Source organism: Melospiza melodia, unplaced genomic scaffold, assembly GCF_035770615.1.
Source record: "Melospiza melodia melodia isolate bMelMel2 unplaced genomic scaffold, bMelMel2.pri scaffold_32, whole genome shotgun sequence".
Taxonomy (NCBI): domain Eukaryota; kingdom Metazoa; phylum Chordata; class Aves; order Passeriformes; family Passerellidae; genus Melospiza; species Melospiza melodia.
In genome coordinates this window covers 1,074,767-1,091,424 of record NW_026948638.1, presented here as the reverse complement: position 1 = coordinate 1,091,424, position 16,658 = coordinate 1,074,767, and the positions used below count along the sequence as shown (strand labels likewise).

The following is a 16,658-nucleotide window of genomic DNA, read 5'->3' as shown; positions in this document are numbered from 1 at the left end:
GAGGTGAGAATTCTGTGGGTGGAAAAAGGCCTGCCTGTGGTTTGCTCAGCCCTGCAAGAAGCACAAACCACAAAGGCAGTGCAAGCAGTGGCTCTGTGAGGGTCTTTGATAGTTTTCAGAGCAGGGCTGGCTGGAAACTGCTCCTGCAGGGGCAGCTGTGGGGGAATCAGTCCAGAAATGCAATTGATCCCTTTGTCCCTTTGCCAAACGGTCTGAGAGAGCCCCAGCACTACTGCAAATCCCACAACAATCTGCTCAACAACCTGACCTGGACCCTCCTCCTCCTTCCTGCCTTGCTGTGGATGGACAGCGGCTGGATGCCCCACACCCACCACAGCCGCTCTCTCACTGCCCTCCACACCTGAATGGGGAGAGAAAATTGAGAAAAGGGTTCCTGGGTTGAGACAAGGACCAGGAGAGATCGCTCATCAAATCCTGTCACGGGTAAAACTGCCTCAGAATTAGCGATATGAATTGAATTTATTGCCATCAAAATCAGAGCAAGATAAGGAGAAGTCAAATAAACCCTTCCATACACATTCCCCCTGTTACAAACAATTTTGTATTCATTGGCTTTCACTATTATATTGGTTTTTCCAAATTATTTTTATATAATACAGGTTGTAATAAATTTTAACTGATTTTGATACACTACAAATTGTCAGCCTTTTTACCCTAATCCCTGTGTAGAATATATATTTTAGTGTGATAAATACATTATAGTTTAAGCTGTCCCAAAATATCAAGATAGAGACAATGTGCTGCGTATTACAGCATTACCTGTTGCAGAAGTAGCTAATGCCTTTATTTGTGTAACTAAGTGACAATTGTGAGAATAACTGAGATAATTTGTGAAATAGATATTGTTGATTTAATGTACTGGTGGAGTATCTCATCTGTATGAGAAGAACACATTGAAAAGTAGCAAGTGATAAAACATCAAAAGGAAGAATGCAAAGAGGGATTTACCACTGACCCTTCTTTTCTCAAGAACTGTCAAACCACAGAACATGGGGGCTTTGTGAGGACAAAAATAGATAACTTTACTTTGCAGTATAGCATGTACTTTATGAAAATGAATCAAGGGTCAAACCAAGCAAAAGAATTCCCAGAACATGTCAACTGGAAAGAATGTTTGTATATGTTTAACCCTCCTGAGTATGTATTTAACCATTACAGTGAAAAGCTATGTAAGAAGAATTGCTGTAGTTAAAAGTGTGCCTCTGGCAGTTGCCAAGCACCCAGCACACTGTTTACTATCCCTTTTATTCCTTATTAAACATTTACAAAATTTAAAGAGTGAGCCTTGTTTCTCACAGAGTTTGACCAAAAGACAGAATTTTGGGTACCATAGGATGGAAAAACGTTGTGTGCTCTCCCATCACTGGGAGGCGGAATGAGGAGCCCTGTGGGGTGCTGTGAAGAGGAAGAAGAGACCCCTGAGGGGAATCAATGCCCCCCACTGCCACCCAGTGTCACAGCACATCATCATAGTCACAAGGATCCCACTGTCCCTCATAGGGTTCCAACAGCTCCGTGTTGGTCACTTGCAGATCCCAAGGTGGGGCAGGGCTGGGGGACATCCATGGGGGCCCTGAGAGTGACATCGGTTGCAGGGACCTGCTTGAGGGTGACACTCGTGTGTGACGTGTCCCACTGTCTCCCCCTGTACTCACCCTCTGCCCACTCAGTGCCCCTGATGTGGGTGTTGAGCACAACCCCCTGCTCCGGGGGGTTCTTGAGGGGATGGGGGGGACTGGATGGTGTGTGGGGAGGGGGAAAGTGGAGTCCCAGCCCGAACTTCCCACTCACCTGTCCTGGAGTTTCCTGGCAGCTGCAAGGAAAGGGGAGGGGGTGACCAAGTGGACACCAGGACCCCTGAACCTTCCTGGGACCTCAGCAGCTCCAACCACACACAGGACACTCAAATCCCCACTGCAGCCCTGAATCCCAGTGGATCCCTGACTCCCCCGGACACTCTGAGCACACCTGAAGCCCCCAGAACTTCTGCATCACTGAAGTGCACCCAGTCCCCCCGATGCCCCGAACTCTCTGGGTCCCCAGAACCCCAAGCAGAGAGGGGTACCCCCAAACTCCTCCAAGACCCCAAAAAGATCCCCAAACATCCCTGCACATCCATGCAGGAGCTCCCCAGATCCTCCAGGAACTCCCAGTGTCACCCCAATGTTCCTCAAAGCCCACCCAGGGAAGGCCTTGGGGCCCAACCAAGACTCTAAAAATTCCCCCCAAATCCCCCAGGACGCCCAGCTGAGGTCACTGCAGGCTCAGTGTCCCCCAGCTCAGGGGCCCTGGGTGCTGCTGATCTCTGCCCCCAATCAGGGGGCTTCCCCTCTCTCCAGGATCCTCTTATCACATCCACTGTCACCCACCCCAGCAGTGCCACCCTGATGACAGCCAGGAGCAGGAGCAGGAACAGGAGGGTCCTACTGACATTCACAGCCACTGCTGGGGGCAGAGGGGACACATCGGGGTCACCCTGAACTGTAGGTGTTCTGAAACCCCATAAACCCTGTGGGACCCCACCTGTGAGCCAGGGTGAGCCAGGTGTCACCTCCAGGGCCAGCTCAGGGCTGAGTGCCTGGAACACCCGATGCCCATCTTGTCCCAGCTGCTTGGTGGCCACGCACTGGTAGGTGCCAGAATGTCCCACATCGATGTTGCCAAGCTCCAGAAGGGGACCCTGGGCCACCTCCTGCCCATCTGGCCAGGTGAAGGTGACAGGGGCTGAGCCCACCTGCACCAAGCAGCGCAGGGTCACATTGTCACCCGCATGCACCTGGTGTGACGGGAGACCAGGAGTGATGGTGGCATTGGCCACGGGCACTGTGGGGACAGAGACACGGCAGAGGGCACAGGCTAGGGCTGGCAGCCAGTGAGGGGATAGGGATTGGTAGGAAAGGTTGTGATGGGGCATGTTGGGGAAGGGGTCACACCATGGAGGGATGAGGGGACACAGGGAGGAGGTGGAGTGACAGAAGAAAGGTGTCTGGGGAACATGGACGTACCAAGGCAGGGGACCGGAGGAGCATGTGGGAGTTCCCTGTGCCCATCCCTGCACTCACTGCACCGTGACACGGAGCATGTTGCTGCTCTTCTGCACATCCCCCCCTCAGAGCGCACCTGGCAGCTGTAATTCCCCGAATGGGAGACCCCCACGGTGGGCACCAGCAGCTGCAGGGACCCCTGTGGGCCCCCCACCACCTGCCCGTCCTGTCAGAACACGTGCAGGAGGGGGGCTAGGGGCTGCAGGGGGCTGGGGGTGCTGAGGCAGCTGAGAGTCAGGGGGGACCCCTGGGTGGGCTCAGGGGGACCCTCCAGCACTGGCACCGAAAAGAGCTGTGGGAAGGAGATTGGAGGGGGATTTCTGAACCTGAATCCCTGGGGAGGGGCTGTGGGGCTGTCGGGGTGGCAGTCATTGGGGTGCTCACCCTGCACTGTCACTGTCACCTGCGATGACCACCAGAACTCCCCTAATATCCCAAATTTCACCCAGCCCTCGCAGCCGTACTGGCCGCTGTGGTTCAGCTGCAGGGGGGACAGAGACAGCTCCTTCCCTTTTCAGAGCCACTCCAGTTTCTTACCCTCGTGGTAAAAAGAACACGGAGTTGATCATGCTGTCCTGCCAGCCCTGGCAGTGCAGTGTCACCATGTCCCCCTCCAGTAGTGCCTGTGCTGGCACCTTCAGCACCAGACAGTCTGGGGGAGAGCACGGGAACACCCCCATTGGGTCACAACCCATGCACCAGGCTCTCCGATTCCAAAACTAGTTCCACCCAAACTGGGATGCTCTGCGATTTCCCCAGAGCAGGGGATGGGGTCTGGTCACACAGGAGGTAACCCATGGAGCGGAGCCCACCCAGAGCCCTCGGGGTCCCTGCGGGTGCCAGGTTGGGGACACCCAAACCCCCCTCCCTGTTTGAGACTCTCACAGAGGGGCTGTGCTACTTCCAGGACTGTCACGTGTGTAGGTGGCACTCTTGGTGACAGTGAAGTGATCAGGTCTCTTCTGCCACCAGCGCTGCCCGTCCTTGTGCCAGGTGGTGACACCTGCGGTCCCCGAGCCCTGGCAGGTCAGTGTCACTCGGTCCCAGAGCACCGCCGGCCTCCAGGGGGCTCCACCAGGAGCTGGGTGGTCTGGGCACCTGTGGGTGACAGGGGACACCAACCTGCCAGGGCCAGCATAGGGCTGGGTAACAGCGGGGTGAGGCCATGGCATCCCCTGAGGACTCACCAGCGATGCCAAGGGTCTGGGCTGGAAGGGAGAAGGGACAGAGCTGGGTGGGGGTAGCACTGTGGGGACAGCAGCACGGGGCACAGGGTCTGGGGACTGTCCCTAACTGTCCCCATGGAGTCAGCAGTTCTTTTAAGAAAGTGCATGGGAGTGGTGCCCAAACGAGTTGGCAAGGCAGGGGGCCATGTCTGTGTCACTGCCACCAGTCCACCACGGGCACATTCCTGTGGCACAGACACCTTGGGAAGAGGGACACCGAGGCCACCCTGGGCTGAGGCAGAACATGGGGACACTGTGAACATCTTGGGCACAAGGACACCACGGACACAGCCCATGCTGGCCCAGGTCACCCCCGCGAGCTCATGATCCCATCCCCATGATCCCCATGGCCACATCCTCACAGTTCATGTCATCTTCTGTCCCTGCATCCCAGTTCCCTCTTCCCCATCCCCAGAGCTACCTCAGCCCAAAGGTGCCAGTCCCCACATTCCTGTCCCCATACTTCCATCCCCTGTTCCTGTGCTGTTCCATTCCCCAAAGACACCCTACATCAGTCACATTCCCACCAAAGTCCACTGTAGGTAACATGGAGTGGCACTGCTGGCCTTGGGGACCTCAGGGGACCCCACAGCCACCCTGTGCCCCCTCCCCTCCCTATACCCGGGGTGTCAGGTCCATGCCCGGGGAACTCACCCCACAGGAGCAGAGCCACCTTCCCGGCCATCCTGGTGTTCCCAGCCATGTGGACTGGCTGTCACTCGGTGCTGGGGGTGACTGTCCCCTGGGTGGTGGCTCTTTGGCCAAAGCGGAAGGAAGCGAGGTCAGGTCTCATCCTCATGCATAGGTGGCACCTGGTGGGGCAGGGTGGCCACAAGCTGGGGACAGGCTGTGGGCAGGGAGGGGACAGGACGGGGACAAGTCTGGGTGGGACAAGGTGCCATATGGGATTCCCAGGAGTGGGAGGCTCAGGATGCTTTGGGGTGCCGTGGATAGGTGTCCAGGGTAATGGGGGGTCCCAGGGATGGGAATGGGGGTGCTGCGGAGGGGGAGTCATGGAGAATGGGGGTTCCCAGGGTGGAGGGGACTCTGGGATGGGAGTGCCAGAGGAACTTGGGCTCAGGATTTGGGGTCATGGGATGGGGATGCTGGGGGAAAGGGGGATCCTGTGGGAATGGGGGTCCTGGGAGAATCATAGTTCTAGAGGAAGAGAGATTTCTGGAGATGGAATGAACAGGAGAGTGTTCCTTGGGAATGAGGGGTGCTGGGCCATGATGTTCCTGGGAAATATCAGTACTGGGATACAGGTTCCAGAGTGGGGAGGATATAAGAAATGGGGTACCATGATTTGATTTCAGGGGGAATGGGGGTGCCAGGGATGGGCAGTGGCTGTATGGGCCCATATGTCTCAGCTCCTTCCCTGGGTGCCTCAGAGTTTGGGATGACATAAGGTGCCAGCGGCCTGGGGGTCACCCAAAACAGATTCCGAGGGCTCGGGGTCTGTGGAGCTGTGGCAGAGGTGAGATTTCTATGGGGGAAAAAGGCCTGCCTGTGGTTTGCTGAGGCCTGCAAGTGGCTCTGGAAGGGCCTTTGATGGCTTTCAGAGCAGGGCTGGATGGAAACACCTCCTGCAGTGGCCGCTGAGAGGGAACCAGCCAGGAAATGTAGCAATTGTTAATTTGTTCCTCTTTGTAAGAGACAGAACCACAAAATTACTGCAAATCCCACAACATTCTGCTCAACATCCTGACCTGGACCCACCTTCTTGAACAAAACCTGAAGCCTTCTTGAACCTCATGGAAAGAATGTTTCAGTTCCGGATATGTCCACCTGATAAAAGGGAAAGCTGTGGAAATACTGTGCAGGGGCTCCGCCTGCACCCATGGTGGGGCTGTGGGGAGTGACCCTGTCTGGATTCCAGGTGTCCCCAAAGCTGCTCCATCCATACCCACCTCACCTGAGTGAAAGGCTGAGGGTTTCCAGGAATTGTGGTGTAAAGCCACCAGAGATGCTGCTGTGGACCTGAGACCTGCCTGGGGTCAGGCACTGCCTTCCTTTCATTTGAGATCATGGAGAGCAGTCGCGGGTGTTGTGCAGGGCGTGTGTCTGGCCCCGGGACACTGCTACGCTGCCAGTGGGCACTGGGATGCAACCTGCTGCCTTGGCGGCTTCTGTCCGCTACCGGTGGTGGTGCTGGGAGCGATTGGTGCCCGTGAGTTTGCAAAAGGAGCGATTTCCCCTCCTTCCTCCCGTCCGAGGCCGCCATGGCCCCTGAGGGGATGGAGCTGGACCACGGCACCCCCTGCTGCCTGGGAGTGCTCCCTGCAGCGCCCCCTGCTGGCCACGGTTTTAACTGTTACAAAAACCAAGAGCACTGAGCGGGAGGGAAAGTTCTGGGTTTGTGCTGTTTGTTATGTTCTGGATCATAAATTTCCATGTAAAGAGCCCCATAGGAGCTTCCCAAAGGAAGCCCCATTATTTTTGAAATTAAAGAGAGTTTTTGACAAGTGTCTTCTTTCTATTCCGGGAACATTCCCACATTCCTTGGAAGGTATTTCTCATTTAAATGAGTTGCCAAATCCTGGGTCCAGTGTGGATGGGACCAAGCCCTCAAGAGGAGACAGGGTCAGGGACTTGGCAACCTCATGCTCTGCCTTTTAAGCTAGTGGGGCCACCAAGGGCCCTCTCCCCAGCTGGCACTTCTGGTCACATGACCACTCAGGAGCTGGCTTTGGCAGAGCGTCACACTGTCACCAGTGTGCCATGGCTGACAGACTGATGGACAGACGGAGCCCTGTCTCATCAAAAGCAAAGCCTGATCCATCCCTGCCACACATAGCTGTTCCAAAATGTCTCCAGACATCAAACTTTTCCTCTCTCTGATACTCCACTCTGTGCCATGGCCTGATCCCGACTGCCCTGGAAAAGGGGGAGGCTCCAGAACCCCCACAGGGCCTTTGTGACACCATTGTGTGGGGAACAGGGCAGAGGAGGTGTTTGGGATGGGACAAGAGAATCCAGAGCCTCCTGAAGGCCGCTTTGGCTACCAGCGCAAGGAAGGCCCAGGGCCCTGCCATGTTACTCTGGGGTATGAAACGTGCTGGGAGGAATGTTCAGGAATTGTCAATTTTGGGGGGCTCTCCCAATAAATTGTTCTTTTTGTGACCATTTGGACCCTGAACCTTGTTTTTGTTGTTGTTGTTTTTATTCTCTCTGGTTGCTGTTTCAGGAAATTGTTCTTCTCTCAGCCCTTTGGGATCTTTGTGCCTTCACAAGGCGGTCAAGGGGCAAATTTTTGGTGGCAGCACAAACACGAGTGGATGCCCATGGGTGGGGACCCCCAGTGCCCCCCAGTTCCCCCCAGTGTCACAGCACATTCCCGTAGATGTCACCAGGTTCTCGCAGTCGCCCCTGGGGTCCCTGGTGCTCAGCGTAGGTCACGTGGGGATCCTGGAGTGTGGTGGCACGGGGGGACGCTGGGAGAGACACGGGCTGTGGGATCTGGGTGGGGTGACACTCATTGGTGACATGTCCCCCTGCATGTGTCCTCCGCATACTTACCCCCTGCCCTCTTGGTGACCACGACGTGGGCACACAGCACCTCCCCCTCCTCTGGGGGGGCTGGGGGATCCAGGGGGGCCCTGAGGGAATAAAGGGGATGTGTGGGAAGGAATGGGAGGTCCTGGGGGTTGGGGTAAAAGCGTAGAGTGTGGTTTTGGCCCCCCCCTTACCTTTCCTGGTTCTTCCTGGCAGCTGCAAAGGAAAGAGGGAAGGCATGACTGTGAGGTCCCAGGGACCTGACCCCTCTCAGGATTCCTGAACCCCCACAAGACCCTAATTCCTCTCAGGACTTCCAAGCATCCCTGGATCTCCCAGAATTCATAAACATCCCCAGTGGCCCTGACCAACTCAGCATCAAGAACCCAAATCCAGGTAGGTACTGAGACCCCCCAAACGCCCCCACGGCCCCTGAAAGAACCCAAACATCCCTGCAGGACCCTCCAGCACCTCCCCAAACCATTCCGACTCCAGGCTAAGGCCAATATTCTGTGGATGTGCGTGCTGCCCAATCGCTCCCCAACTCTGGCGGCCTCTACAGCTTGCTGTGACCCCGTGCCTCCCCATTGTCACCCACCCACACGGTGCCACTGGTGCCAGGCCACAATGACACCCACAAGCAGGAGCAGGAACAAAAGGGCCCCACTGACACCTGTGGCCACTGCTAGAAACAGAGAGGGACACATCAGGATCACCCATCAGCATGGAGGTCCTGCACTCCCTGGTGACCCTGTGTGACCCTACCTGTGACCCTTTGTGTCCCTGTGTCCCGCAGTGTCACCTCCAGGACACCGGGTGTGATGGTGGCATTGTCCGTGGGCACTGCAGGGACACAGACAGGGATGAGACCACAGGGAGCAGTTGGAGCCAGTGTGGGGGAATAGGGATGGGGGAGGGATGGGTGTGGTAGGGGATGTTGGGGATGGGATCACACCACAGATGGGTGAGGGGAAAAGGGGAGTAATAGAAGGACCAAGGAAATTTGTGTGGAGGAAATGGAGATGCCCTGCCAGGGGAAGGGAGGTGGCTGTGGGGGCTCCCCATGCCCATCCCCACACTCACTGTGCACGGTGATGTGGAGCCAGGTGCTGCTCTTCTGCACATCCCCCCCACCCCCACGCCCCCTCTCCGTAAGCAACTGGCAGCTGTAATTCCCCAAGTGGGAGACCCCCATGGACACCAGCAGCTGCAGGGAGCCCTGCTGGCCCCCCTCCACCTGCCCGTCCCGTTAGAACACGTGCAGGAGGGGGGCTCAGGGCCGCAGGGGGCTGGGGGTGCTGAGGCAGCTGAGAGTCAGGGGCGACCTCACGATGTGTTCAGGGGGACCCTCCAGCACTGGCACTGAGAAGAGCTCTGGGAGGGAGAGTGGAGGGGGATTTGTGAGCCCGAGTCCCTGAGGAGGTGCTGTGGGGGGTGTTGGGGTGGGGGCTGTATGGTGCTCACCCTGCACTGTCACTGTCACAGGCACTGACTTCTTCCACCCCCAGGATTGCACCCAACCCCTGCATCTGTAGTGGCCACTGTGGCCCAGCTGCAGAGGGGACTGGGACAGCTCTGTGGCTTTGGGGAACACCTCCAGCTCCGTCTTCTCACGGTAGAAGGACACCGAGTTGACCGTGCTGTTCCAAGACTCTGGCAGTACAGTGTCACCGTGTCCCCCTCCAGCAGCACCTGTGCCGGCGCCTGCAGCACCAGCCAGTCTTAGGGACAGAGGGGTCCTGTCACACCCAATGGCACCAGCATCCCCTCACTGGTTCACATCCAGAGCACCAGGGATCCCCAAATCCAACTTGGGGATCCCTCCAAACCAGGATACTCTGGGATGTCCCCAGAGAAGGGGACAGGCTCTGGTTACGGAGGAGGTGACCCATGGAGTGGAGCCCATTCAGAGCCCTCGGGGTCCCTGCGAGTGCCAGGTTGGGGATTCCCAAACATCCCCTCACCATCTAAGATGCTCACGGGGTGTCTGAGCCCAGTGCCAGGTCTGTCACACATGTAGGTTCCTCTCTTGAAGACAGTGAAGTGATCAGGATGCTGCTACCACCAGGTCTGCATGTCCTTGTACCAGGTGGCGGCACCAGCAGTCCCCGAGCCGTGGCAGGTCAGTGTCACCCAGTCCCACAGCACTGCCGGCCTCCAGGGGGGCTCCACAAGGAGCTGGGTGGTCTGGGCACCTGTGGGTGACAGGGGACACCAGCCTGCCAGGGCCAACATAGGGCTGGGAAACGCGGGGTGGGGCCATGGCCTCCCCCGAGGACTCACCAGCGAGGCCGAGGGTCTGGGCTGGAAGGGAGAAGGGAGAGGGCTCAGTGAGTGTGGCACCATGGGAACAGAGGCAAAGGGATGCAGAGTGTGGGGACTATCCCTAACTCCCCCCATCGGGTCAGCAGTTCTTGTGAGAAAGTGTGTGTCAGTGGTCCCCAAGAGATTTGGAGTGGCAGGGGGACATGTCTGTGTCACAGTCACCCATGCACCACATCCCTGTGGCACAGACACCTTGGAACAGGGACACTGAGGCCACCCTGGGCTGAGGCTGAACAAGGGGACACTGTGGAGACAAGCCCTCTATGGACACAGCCCATACTGGCCCAGGTCACCGCCACCAGCTCATGATCCCATCCCCATGATCCCATCCCCATGATCCCATCCCCATGGCCACATCCTCACTGTTGTTGTCCACCTCTGTCCCTGCATCCCAGTTCCCTTTTGCCTATGCCCAGAGCCACCTGAACCCAAAGGTGCCAGTCCCCACATCCCTGTCCCCACATTTCTGACTCCTCTTCCTGTCCCCAAAGCCACCCTATATGTCCAGTCCCACCAAAGTCCACTGTAGGTAACATGGACTGGCACTGCTGGCATTGGAGACCTCAGGGGACCCCACAATCCCCTTGTGCCCCCTCCCCTCCTTATCCCTGGGGTGTCAGGCCCGTGCCCGGGGCATTCACCCCACAGGAGCAGCACCACCTTCCCAGCCATCCCGGTGTCCCCAGCCATGTGCACTGGCTGTCACTCGCTGCTGTGGCCACTGCTCCCCTGGCTGGCGGCTCTTTGGACGAAGGGGAAGGAAGTGAGGTCAGGTCTTTCCCCATGTGTAGGTGGCCCTTGGTGGGGATGAGGTGGGCACAGGATGGGCACAGGCTGGGGACAAGGCTGCATAGTCTGGGGACATGGTGGGTGATGGTGTTTGCAGGAGTGGGGGGCTCAGGGGATGTGGGGAACCAGGGATGGGTGTCCAGGAGAATGAGGGTCCAGGGGAATTGGGGTCTCCATGCCTGGAGGGATTAAGGGTTGGGTGTGCTGTGGGAACATGGTCCCCAGGGATCTGGGGTCATGGCATGTTTGTGCCAGGTTTGGGGGTGCAGGAGGAAAAAGGGGACCCTTGGGAATAGGGGTTTAGGGGGAAGAAGCAGCTCATGGGATGGGCTCAAGGCAATGGTGGTGCTGGGAAATGGCAGTCCTGGGATGGGGGTCCCAGGGAGGAGAGACCAAGGCAATGGGGGTCCCATGGTTGGGTTCCCAGGGGAATGAGGGTGCCAGGGATTGGGCAGTTGATGGGTGGGCACAGGGGAAAACAGCTTCTTCCCTGGGTGCTGCAGATTTTGAGCTGACCCAGAGCACAGCAAAGCCCCCACCCCGAGGCACCTCAGGGCTGTCCTGGGAGTCTCTGTTCCCCTGCCCCACACAACCCTGGGTCAGGTCCCCCAATTTCCTGGCTCAGCCATCCCAGACAACACTTGATGCCCAATTGGTTGAGACAAAATTACACATCCATAGAATAAAAGCAAACATCTTTCCCACACCATTATTTTCCCAATAAAGGACAAACTCATCAGAAATCAAACTGACAAGGTATAAAATTACCTGGGTTTGTAGAATCCATTGATTTCCCAATAAGTCACTCACAATAAAAACACAAACAAACCACAATGGAATGAGACTTTTTCATTCCGTTTAGCAGCCCCTTGGTGCATTCCCCAGTAGCATTTGCTTGTGGATAACAGAGTGTGGATTCTCCCTGAGTGTCCAACAGCTCCATGGAATTGCTCCCTGCCTGCTGAGCAGCAACCCAGCCCAGAAGGAAGCCTTTTCTTTGGCTTTTAGGAACTCTCCTCATTTTGCTCATTCCCACCCTGAAACTTGATTGACTTCCCATGGAGGAAGGCGAGAAGCTCTGTCCATCCTTGGGACAGTGCATAGGAATCTGTGGAAATGCCTGTGTGTGCCTCAGGGTCTGATTCCCTGGTAAATCCACTCCAGCCTGCCCTGAATTCCCCTGCCTGGGCACTCCCTACTCCTGCTGTGACACCCCTGTTCCCCAGCCCCTTGTGTGCAGCCCCTGCTCAATATTTCCACATTTTCCCTCCCTTCTGCTGTGAACATCCAGATCACAAACATTCTCTCTGTGAGGTTCCAAAGGGCTGCAGGTTTTGTTCAAGAAGGAGGGTCCAGGTCAGGTTGTTGAACAGATTGTTCTGGTATTTGCAGTAGTGCTGGGGCTCTCTCAGTCCCTTGCTGAGAGGGACAAAATTATCAATTGCTGCATTTCCGGACAGGTTCCCACACAGCTGCCTTTGCATGGGGAATTTCCAGCCAGCCCTGCTCTGAAAAGCATGAAAGGCCCTCACAGAGCCACTGCTTGGGCTCCCTTTGAGGTTTGTGCTTCTTGCAGGGCTGAGCAAACCACAGGCAGGCCTTTTTCCCCAACAGAATTCTCACCTTTGCAGCAGCTCTAAAGTTCCCAGAATCAAAGCCAGGGGGGCAGAGGGGAACACTCAGGTGCTGGCTGCCCCCTGGGGCTGGCCAGAGCAGAGCTGGGCAATGGCCATCCCTGTGCAGTGGAGCTGGGCCATGGCTGGGCCCCACCCTAGCGTTGACAGGGCTCCCCAGGACGTGCCACCCCTGGGACAGGCACCCGGCCAGGAATGTGCAGGGACATTTCTGGAACCGCCACCCCCTGGGACAGGACCCCCCACAACAGGATGTGTCACCCCCTGGACTGGTTTCCCCCAGCTGAACTCTGGAACAGAGACCTTAGAGGACGGGATGCCCCTGGATGTGCCCCCCCAGGAACAGAGACTGAACGCTCCATTTCCCATCTGACTCTCAGCACAAATGGCCTCTTCCCTCTTGTCCAGGATAATGAAAGTGTTGAGGGAGCACAGCCCAACACCTCCATACCTCAAATCCTCCTCACCCTTCCATGCGCCCCCTGCTCCCCAATTCCTCCCTCCCCTGGGTGCCCCAACCCCTTCCTGCTCAGGTGCACCCCAGGATTCCTGAGCCAGTAACTGGGGGTGAGGGAATGTGGCAAAAAGTAAGGAGAATAAGGAAAAAAGAGAAATAAAGAGAGGAAAAAGTCCAGGGCAGGGGAGGACACAGATGCAGAGGTACCCAGGACCCCCATGCAATGCCTGTCCAGGAAACGAACACTACAGGGGTGATTTTGTGGAGCCCCGCCTTAACCCAAAATCTGAGGCACTCAGGGAAGGAGCTGTGACCCCCGTGCCCCCCCAGCAACTGCCCAACCCTGGCACCCCCATTCCCCTGGGACCCCAACCTTGGGACCCAATTTCCTTCAGCCCCCTGTTCCCTGGGACCCCCATCCCTAGACTGCAATTCCCATGATCTCCAACCCCAAGGAATCCCATCCCAGTAATTCCACTTCCTGGGACACCCCTTCCCTTAGGGACATTGATTTCCCCAGGGCCCCCATTCTCACAGGGCGCCTCTTTCCACTAGCACCTCCATGCCATGGCCTCCATCTCATGATCACAAATCCCTGAAGGCCACAATGTTTTCGGACCCTCATCCCCTAGTCTGAGTCCACCCAATCCTTGCGACCCCATTCCCCTGGGACCCTGACCCTGGGCATCCCATTCCCCTGGACACCCATCCCTGGCTCCCTATACCACCTCAGACTCCAAATTCTGGCAACACCATGTCCCCACCATGTCCCACCAGCACCCCCATGTCTCACAAGGTCCCCAAAGCCTGCCCCCATCCTGTCCCCACCCTGCCCCCACCAAGGGCCACCTACACATGGGGACAAGATGGGACCTCGCTTCCTTCACCTTCATCCGAACAGTCACCAGCCAGGGGAGCGGTGGCCACAGCAGCGAGTGACAGCCAGTGCACATGGCTGGGGACACCGGGATGGCTGGGAAGGTGGCACTGCTCCTGTGGGGTGAGTGCCCCAGGCATGGGCCTGAAACCCCTGGGATGGGTCCTGGTGAGGCACAGACTGGTGGGGAGGGGGCACAGGGGGTCTGCAGGGTCCTCTGAGGTCCCCAATGCCAGCAGTGCCAGAGCAGGGCATGGAGCCAAGTGTGACCAGAGTTTTGGGGTGGCTGTAGAGACAGAAAGAGGGGAACTGGGATGTGGGAACAGGAACAGGGGGATAGAGATGTGGGGGCAAGGATGTGGCAGAAGGAGCCTTGGGGCTTGGGTAGGTGTGGGGACAGGGACAGGGGAACAGGGATGCAGGGACAGGGACAAGGACCACGTAGCATGGGGATGGGCCAGGAGGACAGGTACCATTGGAATGGGATCATGGGTACAGGGCCATGGGGATGTGGCCGTGGGGACAGGTTCTGTAGGGCTGGTGGAGGTGGCCAGTGCAAACATGGGATGTCCACAGTGTCCCCATGACCCTCACCCAGCCCTGTCCCTTGTCCCTTCCAGCTCAGACCCTTGGCTTTGCTGGTGAGTCCTCAGGGGATACCATGGCCCCACCCTGCTGTCTCCAGCCCCATGCTGGCCCTGGCGGACTGGTGTCCCCTGTCACCCACAGGTGCCCAGACCACCCAACTTCTCGTGGAGCCCCTGTGGATGCTGGCGGTGCTGTGGGACCGGGTGACAATGACCTGCCAGGGCTCAGGGACCGCCGGTGCCACCACCTGGTACAAGGATGGGCAGCGCTGGGGGCGACAGGGACGGGGCTACTTCACTGTCAGTGAAAGTGGCTCCTATGAGTGTGACAGACCCAACAGTGGGCTCAGCTCCCCCGTGAGAGTCTTAAATGGTGAGGGAGGTTTGGATGTGACCAACCTGGCACTCATGGGAACCCTAAGGGCTCTGGGTGTGCTGCACTCCATGGGTCACCTGCTGTGTGACCAGTACCAGTCCCCTGCTCTAGGGACGTCCCAGAGCATCCCAATGTGGGGAAAACCATGCTGGAATTGGGGATCCCTGGTGCAATTGGTGTGACACAATGGGGGGATCCCCATCAAAAGAGGATACCCTGGTGTGACAGGATCCCTCGGTCCCGCAGCCCACTTGGTGCTGCAGGTGCTGGTGCAGGAGCTGCTGGAGGGGGACACAGTGAAACTGTGCTGCCGGTTCTGGGAGAACATGTCAGTCACCGGGGTGCCATTCTACCATGGGGACAAGGAGGTGGAGAGGTCCCTCAATGGGACCGAGCCATCCCTGGCCCCTCTGCGGCTGCACCACAGCAGCAGTTACATTTGCAAGGGCTGGGTGGACTCTGAGATGTCATCATGGGCACATTCGGCACCAGTGACAGTGCACAGTGAGAACCCCCACACCTGGAACTCCAATCTCCTGACAGCCCCAAAGCCACTTCTCAGCAGACTCAGAGCCACAGTCCTCATCTCCCCTCTCCTTCCCTGAGCTTTTCATGGTGCCGGTGCTGGAGGGTCCCTCTGAGCCCACCGAGGAGACCCCCCTGACTCTCAGCTGCCTCAGCACTCCCAGCCCCCTGCGGCCCCGAGCCCCCCTCCTGCACGTGTTCTAAAGGGATGGGCAGGTGGTGGGGGGCCCACAGGGGTCCCTGCAGCTGCTGGTGCCCACCGTGGGGGTCTCCCACTCGGGGAATTACAGCTGCCAGGTGCGCTCTGAGGGGGGGGCCATGTGGAAGAGCAGCACCTGGCTCCGCGTCACAGTGTGCAGTGAGTGCAGGGATGGGCACAAGGGGCCACCACAGCTTCCTCGGGTATCCTGCCTGTGTACATCCATGACCCCCAGATGCCTTTATCGTGTCCCCCCACCTCTTTCCTGTGTCCCCGCACCCCTCCTTGGTGTGACCCCATCCCCGACATCATCCATCACACCCATTCCTTCCATCCCTATCCCTCCACAATGCCTGCCAGCCCATACCATTGCCCTCAGCCCTGTCTGTGTCCCCACAATGCCACCATCACGCCTGGTCCCCTGGCACACCAGATGCATGCAGGTGACAACATGACCCTGTGCTGCTCAGTGCAGGTGGGCTCAGCCCCGTCACCTTCACCTGGCTGCACAACGGGCAGGAGGTGGCCCGGGGTCCCCTCTTGGAGTTCAGGGACATTGATGTGGGACATTCAGGCACCTACCAGTGCGTGGCCACCAACCAGCTGGGACAAGACGGGCACCGTGTGTTCCAGGCACTCAGCCCTGATCTGGCCCTGGAGGTGAAAACATGGGGACACAGGGACACAGGTGGGGTCACACAGGGTCACCAGGGAATGCAGGCCCCCTGGGTTGATGAGGGACCCTGATGTGTCCCCCTCTGTTTCTTGCAGTCACTGCAGGGGTTGCTGGGGTGCTTTTGTTCCTGCTCCTGGTCGTGGGTGTCATTGTGGCCTGGCACTGGTGGCACCGTGTGGGTGGGTGACAAATGGGGGAATGGGGGTCCCAGGGAGCAGTAGAGGGTCCCAGAGTTGGACAGTGATTGGGCAGCACCCACAGCCCCAGAATTGTGGCATTGCCTGGGGGTCCTTTAGGGTTTGGGGAGGTTCTGGATGGTCTTGAAAGGATGTTGGAGATTCTTCCAGGGGCCCTGGGGGGGTTTTGGTGGGTCTCTGTCTTGCTGGGCTTTGGTTTCTTGAGGCAGAACTGGGGAGGTTCGTGAATT

At 57.8% G+C, this 16,658-nt stretch overlaps 1 long non-coding RNA gene across 1 annotated transcript in view; it reads left to right on the top strand.

Moving 5' to 3' along the window:
* Positions 1 to 13,936: 13,936 nt before the first annotated feature.
* The window catches only part of LOC134434194 (uncharacterized), a 108,579-nt gene continuing 105,857 nt past the window's right edge, over positions 13,937 to 16,658 (top strand). Inside the window, exon 1 of the long non-coding RNA XR_010031819.1 lies at positions 13,937 to 13,991. This is a non-coding gene — a long non-coding RNA (uncharacterized LOC134434194). The remainder of the gene's footprint in view (positions 13,992 to 16,658) is intronic.